Below are 13,698 nucleotides of genomic sequence, written 5' to 3' on the forward strand. Positions count from 1 at the left end.
AGATGATCTATGATAGTACCCCCTTTTCCATCCCTAGCACTGGTGGTCTGTATCTTATCTAATTTCTTCTTAGTCTGTAATGCTAAAGACTTTATTAATTTTTCTTTCATTGATTTTCCTTATTATACACTTATTTCTTATTTCATCAATTTCTACTCTTTATTATTTCTTCTTTTTTCTCCTTCTCTAAATAAAAATTGGTATTTTCTTCTAACATCTTGAGGCCAAGCTTAGATTATTGGCTCAGGGGATGAGTCTAAGTAACTCTGTCCACCATTATTAAAAGCAGAAGACACACCTAATTTCATCCTTCCTTTTCAATCTTAAATAAGAGGAGCTAGGAAAACAAGAAGCCTTCTAATTCTTCCTATTTTCAAGCATTTCATCTATTTATCATTATCTCATCTGAAGTAATCAAATATTCGAGCTTCCCTGACTGCTCAGTGGTAAAGAATCTGCCTGCCAATGTAGAAGGCACAAGAAACGCAAGTTTGATCCCTGCATCAGGAAGACCTCCTGGAGAAGGAAATGACAACCCACTCCAGTATTCTTGCCTGGAAAATCCCATGGAGCCCAGAGGAGCCTGGTGGGCTACAGTCCATAGAAGTCACAGAGAGTAGGGCATGAATGACTGAGCAAACACACACACAACCAAATACTCATTTGACCAAACTAATGTCTTTTAAGAAGTATTAATTTAAACAAATGGCTATATCAGAATACTTTTTCTTTCAATTTTATTGAGACATACTTGACATACAGACCTGTACAAGTTTAAGATATAGGTTATATCAGAATACTAATTTGACCTCCAATTTCTTCAACATCTTAACAAAACTCTTCTTCAGAGACACAAAGTTTATCATAGTTGAAGTAACCATAGGAACTATTAACAGGAGTATGCCCCACAAGAAAAGCTTCCTGAGAGTTGTTCATTGAGACTACGGTTTTGATAAAATCGGTTAAAGGTATTTCATAGCTTGCTTCAACTTTCACGAATTTTTCAAAATGAAAAAGTATGTTAACCCAAGCACTATCAAATTAATGACCGTCATTCTTGCCTCAAGTTTTCCAACTTTATGCAAATTTTAACCATTTCAGAAAATTCAATTTAAATCAAAAGTATAAATTATGACCCCAAACCACTGATTTTTATAACCTCTTCAGATCAGCATTTGAGACTGAAAAATTGCCTTTCAATCTTTCATTCACCATTTAACAAATATTTGTTGAGCACTAACTATGTATCAAACACATAAGTATATTGCTAGGCTCCTTTTAAAAATATGTCAGACTCTTGTTCATGTCCTCTGCTGATTTACGTGTCATATGAAACATTAGTGTCTGTAACATAATCAGTGAAAAGACTGTCTCCCAGTTCTTAGCGTAATGTGTCTTTCTAAGACAGCCTTGAAATTTAATCCGACATCTGCATTATCTTACTCATAAAAGGGGACAAAAGCAATTGATAGTAAATGACATCCACATTCTTTTCTACTCACCCAGCAAAAATTATCACCTGTGGTTGGAATTTCTCTAAACCATGTCTCCAGCTAATTGGGACTTCATATCTCTATAAGCCGGGTTAATTTGAGAAGTCGATAAGGATCACAGAAGTAGCAGATAAAGTCTCTGGCTTGCCAGAATCACAAATGCAACCCTCTTTACTAAGTGAGGAAATTAAAGTTGAGTGAGAATAAAAGAAACATTTAATGTCCTAGCCAGGACCAACCCAGGTCAGGAATCTCTGTCTATCCTCCAGGTGGGTCTTCTTCATACCACAAGATGAAGTCAAGGGCTGTGTTCCCACACCAGATATCTCCTGCATGTGTTTTTATTTATGAGTATATACAAATTATTTGACATCATTATTTGAATGTTTTGAGTAGTAACATTTATTTTCTCCTTTCTTTTTAAATGGCTCATGTTCAAGTTGGGGAAAATCTTTCATTCTGTGTCAATATCTAAATTTCAGCAGTATCTGAGATGGCTTAGATGAATTTCATGTTCATTTTTCAGTCGGTTTTAATAGAAGAATGAGTAGATAGGCTGCAAGGAATGACTGCCTTCCCTCACAGTAGTGTAGCTGCGTAAGAATTGTCCCAGGAAGGCCCATGGTTAGCTAACAAGACTTGCTGTCTGACTTTGAGCACATCTTTGTTATACGTTGTTTGTTTGTCTTCAAGTTACAGGTTCTCTTTGGAAAAGTAAGACAACAAAAGCAAGAACAAGTAATGGATGTTGAAGGCTGTTTGTTTATTTATGGCTGCGAGGAGACTTCATTGCTGCACGCGGGGCTTTCTCTAGATGCGGCCAGTGAGGAGCTACTCTTCCTCACAGTGCGTGGGCTTCTCATTGCGGCAGCTTGTCTTGTTGTGGAACACCGGCTCTAGGTGCAGAGGCCTCAGTAGTTGTGATGCACAGACTTAGCTGCTCCACAGCACAGGGGATATTCCCAGACCAGGAATCAAACCCATGTCCCCTGCATTGGCAGGCAGATTCTTAGCCTCTGAACTACCAGGGGAGTCCTTGTTCTCTTTTTTAAGCCTTTTACAAAATTGTTATTCTTCACTGCAGTCTCTAGATCAATGCTTCTCAACTTTGGATAGTCATTACATACCCCATCGGAGAAGGCAATGGCACCCCACTCCAGTACTCTTGCCCGGAAAATCCCATGGACGGAGGAGACTGTTAGGCTGCAGTCCATGGGGTCACTGAGGGTCGGACATGACTGAGCGACTTCACTTTCACTTTTCATTTTCATGCATTGGAGAAGGAGATGGCAACCCACTCCAGTGTTCTTGCCTGGAGAATCCCAGGGACGGGGGAGCCTGGTGGGCTGCCGTCTATGGGGTCGCACAGAGTCGGACACGACTGAAGCGACGCAGCAGCAGCAGCACATATCCCATGTACCTTCAGACAATATCAACGCCTGGGCCCCCGTGCCTATGAAGTCTGATTTGTTCTTCCTGGGCCTGAGGATTTTTTTTAAGCTCTGAGTGATGTGGAGCCAAAACTCAGAAACACTGGTCTAGACGCTGCTCTGAAGTCAAGAGAACAATTCCCCCTTACGACAAATGCAAGAGAATCTTTTCTTCGTGGTGTGGCCTTCTTTCCCCAAATAAATTAGAGAAGGGCTGACACTTTCTTATATAATATAGCATCTTTTCCTTTGTTACAAACTGTTCACTGCTTGACTCCTTCAAGGATCAACCTATGATTTTAAACAATCTAAGCAAACCTTAGCTATACAGAGTGCCAAAGACTCCAGGGCCACATTTTCAGGCAAAGACTCATACGTATGGAGGTCTGAGAACACCAACATCCCAATAGGAACTCTTCAACTGTTACCTTAGAAGCTTTATTTGGGACAAAAAAAATAAAATACAAACAAACTTTTCATTAAATCTGTGCAGTGTTAATGTAAGTCATATTCATTTTAATACCATCAACATAGCATTTTAAATAGCCTTTTATTCCAAAACCTCTACTCCTTTTTATTTGAATTTTTACACTTGATGGGGAAAAGTGGGCATGGTTGAGCCCACCTTATAGATGGAGAAATGTAGGCAAAATTTTGGTGACTTATCTCAAAGCTAGCAGTCACGGACAAAATTAAGAAAACCAAAGCTGTTGTAATGTTTTTATGAAGTTCTATAATTTATACCCCAAAATACTCTATTGAGATATTTACCCCAAGATACATTTTAAGAACCAGCAGTTTAAGGCCAGGTAAGCAATTCCATGAAATTTAAAATAGCCATAAAAGTAAGTCAAGTAAAATAAATGCTCAAATTTGAAAAAACTAGGTTCCTATGGTTTTAATGACAGCTACAAATCATATTTAGTTTGATCTCTAGTTTTACCTTTGTTTACAAACTTTGTTTCATTATATTTATTTGTTGTTGCTCAGTCACTCAGTCATGTCTGACTCTGCAGTTCCATGGACTGTAGCCTGCCAGGGTCCTCTGTCTATGGAATTCTCCAGGCAAGGATACTGGAGTAGGTTGCCATTTCCTACTCCAAGGGATCTTCCCAACCCAGGAACTGAACTCCCATCTCTTGTGTCTCCTGCACTGGGAAGTGGATTCTTTACCACTAGTCATTATAATTTCCTTTACTATCTTGATAGCCAATACGAATAAATGAAAATCACATGGCCAAAGACAGACACAGGGGAGATGTATAGGTGACTATTACTGAAGAAGTATGTAGAACATTTTTTCCTAGAAATTTTCTAAGAGAATTTACAAAACCCTCAGCCCCCAAATAGAGCAACCAAGACACTTTCAGTGTAGTGAGTCTACATAGTTTCTAAAGAAACTAAATATATCTTGCACAAACCTGTCTTGCATCAAGATAATACACATGCTTCAGTGCTGCCCCTTCCCCTGCCACACACACAAATAGCTCCAAAAGGAGGGAATGGTGAAAACAAGAATTCTCTCTCTCCTTGGTCTCAGTTTACAGCAGACACTGACAGCCAGAGTCTAGACCCGGTTAGATTTTCAGCTATAGTTTCAGGTTGGGGTTTCAGATCTCAGTGTCTGTAAATACCGCTGGAACCTCTTATTTGAATACTGTGAAGGGAAGGTGGCATTGAGAATCTGGTGGCAATAAAACTCATTATGGAGGGAAAACTTTCCCATTTTTCTAAAACTTCATTTCCACTAAGAGCTAAGTAACATAAGGTTCAACTTGATCCATATCATACATACATCAAAAGGCAATGATAATGTGCCAATAAGAAATAAAATCAAGAAGGGTTCAGGTTCCAAGCACAACTGGAAGGTCCCAAGTTCAACAGGGGAAGAAACACATAATCTGATCTTCCATGATCTTCTGAGAACAAGCCCGAGGATACCCTGGCTTCAGTGCATACTCAGCTTTCTGGACAAAAGTAATCTTTCCATTCTGCACTTAATATTTTAATGCAACTTATTCAAGCTCTCAGGTGGAAAATATATTTTTGTCTAAAAATTTAAAAATTATTTTAAAGTATGTTGAAAAACGTTTGGGAAAAAGGGACAGCTATATTTCTACCTAAGCAAATTTCATGCATGTGTACAAAATCATATAATAAAATAAAACAAACAAGCGTTTATTACCTTGTCATTGCCTCAACCTCATTTCACATTTTCAGTTAGAGCTATCTATCATTTATAAGGTATATTCAGCTCAGAACTAAAGCCTCTATAATTTTATAGATATGGAATGAAATCTTCAAAGAGACTCATTACTTTAAATATGCTTGGTAAGCAATTTTTTTAAAGAAAAAGGAAAATAAATTCTTGTCTATGAATGAGATCCCCAAACTCAATGAATTTTTCTCCAAGAATGATCTTTAAAACAGGCTATCAAGAAAATGACCTCTTTCCATTGTTCCTTGACATTCTCTGTTCAGAAGTTTCTTGCTAAACAAGTTCTTACTAATATCTAGTTTGGCTCTTATTCTTCACTTTTATAAATACAAAAGTAACGGCATAGGAATTCTGAAATATATTTTTATGACTAAAAGAAACTGGAAAAGAACTTTACAATCTGGTAATTATAATAATAAAGCATAAATTTAATCTTTTATGTTACTGCAGTAACATACATTCAGTGATGAGACGCATTAGGGTCTCATCTGCTTTAGTTACGTGTCAAGTTTTAATCACTATTTTCTCATCACCCGTGAAATCCAAAGAGCTTTCTGTTCACTTTTGTGACCGTAAAAACAAATCAGCTCTTCTGTGTTCTTTTGCTGCCACCCAGTGGCTCTGATCAGCAAGTGCAAGGATGACAAATTTAAAGAGACAAACACATCTTCAGGAAAATCGAAGCAGGAAAATGCAAATTCTGAAAAGGGGTAAATGTTGAAGCAAGCAGTTACATGAACAGGGGTCCCTTCATTTTGCACTGAAAAAACCTCTCCTAGATTATAAATTCAAGCAAGAGTGGGAACTCGGTGCTTCAGTCTTCCTAGACTCCAAGGCTGACTGGGAGTGAGTGCACAGTAGGAACTTTTTCAACACCTGTTTAGCCTAACCAACTACGTGTTTCATCTGTTTCATTAAAATGCTTATTGTAGGGATTTCCCTGGCGGTCCAGAGGTTAAGACTCAGCACTTCCACTGCAGAGGGCACAGTTCCACCCCGCTGTGGGGGGACTAAGATTCTAAGAGGCCAAAAACAGGAAAAACAATGTTTATCATAATCAAGTGGGAAAATAAAAACACAATGAAAAAGCTATGCTTGCATTTGAATGTAAATGGAAAATAGGCTTAAAAAATATTCTGAATATAAGTCAATTATTTCAGTGGGGGTGGAGGACTTTCTGCTTGTTTTCTATAAAGAGCATGTTTTATGGCCAAGAGACCTGGGGAATCAATAAATTCAACCAATTAATTTAAGGTAAGAATTGTTTCTGAAGACTATGCCAAGGGTATCGCTAACATGTTTCTTGAATCGTTTTAAAGATGGTCTCTGCTCCTAACTATGGAGAAGGCGATGGCACCCTACTCCAGTACTCTTGCCTGGAAAATCCCATGGACGGAGGAGCCTGTTAGGCTGCAGTCCATGGGGTCGCTAAGAGTCGCACACGACTGAGCGACTTCACTTTCACTTTTCACTTTCATGCACTGGAGAAGGCAATGGCAACCCTCTCCAGTGTTCTTGCCTGGAGAATCCCAGGGACGGGGGAGCCTGGTGGGCTGCCGTCTATGGGGTCGCACAGAGTCGGACACGACTGAAGCGACTTAGCAGCAGCACCAGCTGCTCCACTATTGCCTGAGAAATCCAATGGACAGAGGAGCCTGGCAGGCTACAGTTCATGGGGTCACAAGAGTCTGACACAACTTGGTCAGAAATTCAGGATGATTTTCCTGTCACCAACACAAGCGATAAAGCACAGGATCAGAGACGTTATACAGCTCCAAAGTTGGTGCGCAAATTAAAGATCCACACTACATACACCAAAACTGAAGCCTACTTTCCAATGTTTAAAACTTGAGTGCAGGTTTAGCCAACCACCGAACAGCATCCATGTCTGACCCAGCTTCTTCTCCTGCGAAGCCCCTCCATCTGTGTAGCTCCTGGGCCGATAGGCACGTCTATAAAACTTAGGGCAGAGAGAATGCTACAGGTGTAGTCTCCAGAGTGAACTCACATCCCAGCCTAATTGTGTGCTCTTAGACATAAATACCCACTTCAAGTTGGCTTGTATAGATCACAGATGACATAACACAGGTCTGGCCCACTGGCGGCCAAGACCTGAGGTTAGCTGCCATAAATGCCCAGACCATCAGACAAGGACCAGGCATGACCTTAACGTACACACACATAGAACAATCAATATTCAGAGAGGAAGGCATGATTGGAGAATCTTTCTATTCATTTGTAAATCATTTTTTAAGTGGACTACTCTGCTTTAACTAAGGACATGAGTATAAAAAGAGTAAACATAGACACAGATTCCAGCAGTGAAAATGTAGATCCAGTGGGACTTTCAGGTATCAGTTATTCTACTTTGTCTTGATAAAATGCAAAAATATTTAAAACAATTAGAAAGCACAGCATTAAAAACAAAGCCCTACTAAATTCAATTGTGCTTTCCAACCCACGTATCAACACGTATGTACCTTATTTCTCTTTGACAAAAATATATGTTTGGGGAAGAGAATTCTAATGCTTTGCCTCATAGAACTTTGAATATATTGAAGATATCTTCCAATGAGCTAGGAAATTCAAGGAATTTTAAGATGCACTTGAAATGAAAGCCCAAGTCTTACTCAGAATGAAATGTTCTAGTTGCCAGCTTCTCAGGAAGCAGACCCTAGGTACATTTCAATTTTATCATTTAAAAAATTCAAGATTTTTTTACATTTCCTTTGATCATTTAAATACTGTTACATCAGACCTCTAGAAAAATGTACAGCAAAATCTACAAATAAAAGCTTCAAAAATAAACTACACCATCACCAGATGCTGCCAAAGATGTGAAAAAAAAAAAAAAACAAAACAGGAACTCTTCTATTCATTGCTGCTAAGAATACAACAGTACAGCCACTTTGGAAAAGTTTGGCAGTTTCTTACAAAACTGAAGATACTTTTACTATCTTACTGCAGTAAGTAAGATACTTACTTATTGCAATCATACACTCTGGACAGGAACTGAAACTGTGTGTTCACACAAAAATCAGCACATGGATGGCTACACCAGCTTCATTCATGACTGCCAAAACTTGAAAGCAACCAAGATGTCCTTCAGTAGATGACTAGACAAATAAACCAGGACATTCAGGCAATGGAATATTATTTGGCACAAAAAAAAGAAGTGAGCATCAAGCCTTGAAAAGACATGGAGGAATTAAAATGCATATTACTAAGTGAAGGAAGCCAAGCTGAAAAGGCTACATGCTGCATGATTCTAATAATAAGACATTCCAGAAAAAGCAAAACTCTTTAAGACAGTAAAAAGATCAGTGGTGGCCAGAGGTTGGGGGGAGGAACAGATCAACAGGTGGAACACAGAGGATTTTCAGGGCAGTTAAAACTATTTTATACAATACTATCATGATGGATACATGTCATTACATATTTACCCAAACCCAAAGAATGTAGAGCACTCAGACTGAACTCTAATGAACTATGAACTCTGGGTGATAATGACGTAGGTTCATCCAGTGTAACACATGTACCACTCCCGGTGGTACACTCTGGTGGTAGATGTCCTTAGTGCAGGAGGCTGGGGGAGGGGAGGGAAAATGAGGTATAAGGAAGCTTTTTGAACTTAAAACTACCCTAAACATTAAAGTACATTAATTAATCTATTAAAATTACAAATAAGAGGAAAGGAGAGAACAAAGCAACAAGAACATCTCATATAATTATAGCTTCAGTCCGTCAGTCAGTTCAGTCGCTCAGCGGTGTCCGACTCTTTGCAACCCCATGGACTGCAGCACGCAAGGCTTCCCTGTCCATCACCAACTCCTGGAGCCTACTCAATCTCACGTCCATTCAGTCGGTGATGCCATTCAACCACCTCATCCTCTGTCATCCCATTCTCCTCCTGCCTTCAATCTTTCCCAGCATCAGGGTCTTTTCAAATGAGTCAGTTCTTCCATCAGGTAGCCAAAGTTTTGGAGTTTCAGCTTCAGCATCAGTCCTTTCAATGAACACCCAGGACTGATCTCCTTTAGGACAGACTGGTTGGATCTCCTTGCAGTCCAAGGGACTCACAAGAGTCTTCTCCAATACCACAGTTCAAAAGCATCAGCCTTCTTTATAATCCAACTCTCACATTCATATATGACTACTGGAAAAACCATAGGTTTGACTAGATGGACCTTTGTTGGCAAAGTAATGCCTCTGCTTTTTATTTTTTTTTCTTTTCTATGTCTCTGCTTTTTAATATGCTGTCTAGGTTGGTCATAACTTTTCTTCCAAGGAGCAAGTGTTTCTTAATTTCATGGCTTCAGTCACCATCTGCAGTGATTTTGGAGCCCCAGAAAATAGTCTGTCACTGTTTTGTTTCCCCATCTATTTGCCTCAAAATGATTATTTCAAATGTTTCTGTAAATTTCAAGGCAGCACATAAGAACTAAGCCTAATAAGTCACAGTCTAAGAAGATACCTGTTAAGCTGTATATTGTACTTCCCTTTAAGGATTAAAACACACATTAACACTATTCCCAAAAGCTGCTTTTAACATTTCTTTTCAATGTTATATATTTAAATTGTTACTTTAAATGCCTAGCTAAGTAGGTGAATGAAATTTAATCATGAATATTTCCAATATTATGTATTTCAGTTCCCAGTTGGCTCAGTGGTAAAGAATCCACCTGCTGATGCACCAGATGCAGGAGACATGGGTTTGATGCCCTGACTGGGAAGATCCCCTGGAGAAGGAAATGGCAACCTGCTCCAGAATTATTGCCTGTAAAATCCTATGGACAAAGCAGCCTGGAGGCTACAGTCATGTAGCTCAAATAACTTATACTAAACTAAAAATGTATGTAGTCAATAATTAAGGAAACACTGTTATGCTGGTCTTTATTACTGTCTTTACAAATCTAAAAAGTGATAGGTAAAAATCTAGCAACTGCAACTCCTTAAGGCTTCTTTTAAATTGTGTTTAGAACAAATTCTAAAACAGGTCTTATATCTTACTACACTTCTGACATGTATAACTTCTAATACTGAACAATTAATTTCAATGATAATCCAGTTAAGACTGCAGTGAGAAAACAGATCTTTAAAAACTTAAGCATGTTTCCTATAAGCTGACCTCCCTTTACAAAAATAGGTACATTAAGCTCCCTTTTCAGAGTCAGCATTAAGACAGTCAAGCAAAGATCGCACACTATCACTTACATATAACCCTATTTTTGTGGCATATAACCTTATCATAAATAAACGCTGAAGTTCCAAAAGAGTATAGAAACAGGCTAGAAAATGAGCTGCTTTCAAGTAAGAATTCTCATTTTTCTGACTATATCTGAATGTAATTTGTCTAACATTACAATTAAAAATAAATGGGCCCACGTGTAGGAAAATTATTAAATGCCGATAGACATTTTTATATATGTAATGTGTGTTTTTTTTTTTTAAGACAATGAAATATCTGCTATTACACTCCAGCTTCTTATGTTACTTCCTTGTCATGGAAGGATTTTACTTATTGGCTTATTTACTTATTGTATATTTACTTATACAAGCTGAATAACTAGCGCTTCCTCGATTATCTGATTCTCGTGCTATTTGAGCAAACGTTGATTGGCATCACTTTTTTTTTTTTTCTCATTTCTTTTTACCAAATAAATCATGTACACAACAGAACAGAAAAGAAAAATCTTCGCTCTCACTTTACTTCTGTTCATGCAAGGGACTGTATCTTTTAAATAACTGGTCTTTAATTCTGCTGATTACCTTCACAACACACACCTACATCACCAATTTGCTGGCCCTCATCTATTGACTCCCCATCCTAAAAATGAGAATTTAGTTTATACTACTCCTCTGACTTTACTCCTTCCAAATTTTGACAGAAGAATTAAGAGAATGAATACATACATATATATATATGCACATGTGTATCACTTTGCATGTACACCAAAAACTAACACAATATTATAAATCAACTTACTTCAACTTTAAAAAAAGGAAGGAAAAATATAGTTATTACCTTTACAGCTTATTTTAAAGCACATTCAGCCGTCAGTGCTGTGTAGCATCTCGGTTTCTGGCCACTTATAACTTGCTTTAGTCTACCATGCCTCCACTTTTACATAATCAAGGTTGTCTTCCTTTATGTTCTTGTCTTCTGTTTAATCTACCGGTTGATTATAAAAGCTGAAAACCAGTAAGCAACATTTACAATTTTTTTAAAACGGTCCCAAATCTTTCAGAATAAAAACCCACTTCTGAGTTCTCTAACACCTAACTTTAAAGAAAACAACAACAGAAAAGTGAATAGCACACTAGAGAGTTAAGAATTTGCAGGCGGAAAAAAAAATGTTTTAGGGCTTTAAAAAAGTCTGTATCCAGATGAATTCAATAAGCGATTTTTTAAGTGGTTTGTACTCTCGGATGAGCACAAATTATATACAACTTGTGTACGATGCTTTACGTATTTATTTTCATTATTTGAACCTGACTGCTGTGTTATATTAGGAAAGACCACATGGCACATGATAATAGTCTTGGTGAAAATCTCTCCTCCATGGAAACCTGACAGGGTTTTCTTTCCTACAGGGAAATGAGTTTCTTCAAAGCAAGATAAAGTTTAAAAATGGTACACTCAAGGGGCTTCCCTAGTGTTCCCGGTGGTGAAGACTCCACCGTTCCAATGCAGGGGGTGTGGGCTTGATCCCTGGCCTGGGAACTAAGATCGCACATGGCCTGCAGTGCGGCTAGAAAAAAAAAGATGGCATACTCCATCAAAACAAACAGTGTCTGCTACAGATCTGAGCCTTTTGGCTTTAGAAAGAGTATAACAGACCCTTGAAATTTCAAGTTCTAAATTTTGAGAACTTTGTTCATATCCTGTTTTTCTTAAAAATTACATTTTCATCTTGTATCATGAAGTTCTTATACGTACTTTCACATCCAAGTTATTTTTTAAAATTTAATTGGAGGATAATTGCTTTCCAATATTATGTTGGTTTCACCCATACATCAACATGAATCAGCCATAGGTACACGTCCCTTCCCTCTTGAACCTTCCTCCCACCTCCAACCCCATCCCACCCCTTTAACCTTTTAAATTCATTTCAGCTAGTGGTATGCTGCAGTTCACAGGTTCACGAAGAGTCGGACATGTTTGAGCAACTGAACTGAACTGAACTGAACTGAAGTGGACATTTGTTTGCTAAAGCTGCCATAACAAAGTGCCACAAACTGGGTAGCTTACAAAACAGAAATATATTTGCCTCACAATTCTGGAAGCTAATAAAAGTCCATCACTGTTGGTAAGACGGGTTCCCTTTGAGAGCTGTGAATCTATTCCAAGCCTCTCGCTTTGTTTCTGGTGCCCTGCAGGCAACCTTTGGTGTTCCTTGGCGTACGGAAGCAACACCCTTGTCTCTGCCTTCTTCTTCACATGGTGTTTTTGCCAGGTGTGAGTCAACATTCACCATATTGGATTATGGCTCACTCTATTACCTGCTCTTCACGAACTACATCCACAACAACCCTATTTCTGGGTTATATTATGAGGTATTAAGAGTTAGGACTTCCATATACTCATTTTGTGGGAACACAATTCAATCCAGAGTGGCCGTTTTTCATATAAAGTTTGATATCTCCTACCTTCCCTGGTACCTCAGCTGATATAGAATTCACCTGCAATGTAGGAGACCCCGGTTCGATTCCTGGGTTGGGAAGATCCCCTGGAGAAGGGATAGACTACCCACTCCAGTATTCTTGGGCTTCCCTGGTGGCACAGACGGTAAAGAATTTGCCTGCAATGCAGGAGACCTGGGTGTGATCCCTGGGTTGGGAAGATCCCGTGGAAGGGATGGCAACCCACTTCAGTATTCTTGCCTGGAGAATCCCATGGACTGAGGAGTCTAGTGGACTACAGGCTGTAGTCTGTGGGGTCACAAAATGCTGCTGGGATACTGCCGAACTTCCCATGCCTGTAACAGAACTCGGCACACATAAGGAGCGCAGTATACTTGCTGACGGAACAAGTGAATAAATAATCTGACTGCAAGTGAGGAAAGACAACTTTGGATGGTGAGAGGTTAGCTAAGCTAAATCATTAACTGAACAAGGCCTCCCTGTATGACAGTTAGCAAGAATTAAGATTATGCCTTGGCAAAACTGCAAAATACTATATACTCCATGGACATCTAAAGTCACTCACCGATAGTCAAAATCATAAATGCTGAAACTCACACGTGTCAAAACCCATAAAACCCAGGAACAACTATACATCCTTTCCCCATCCTATGCTGCCCTACCCCCTTCCCTCTACCCACTGTCAACCACTGATCTGTTCTCTGTATCTGTGAGTCTGCTTTTTTAATTCACTAGTTTGTTGTATTTTTTAGATTCCACATTTAAGTAACATCATACAGTATCTGTCTTTCCCTATCTCACTTAGCATGCTGCTGCTGCTAAGTCGCGTCAATACCCCCTAAATCGTCATTTGCTGCAAATGGCAAAATTTCATTCTTTTTATGGCTGAGTAGTATTTCATTGTATATATATA

The sequence above is a fragment of the Capra hircus genome, chromosome 11 (genome assembly GCF_001704415.2).
Source record: "Capra hircus breed San Clemente chromosome 11, ASM170441v1, whole genome shotgun sequence".
NCBI lineage: Eukaryota > Metazoa > Chordata > Mammalia > Artiodactyla > Bovidae > Capra > Capra hircus.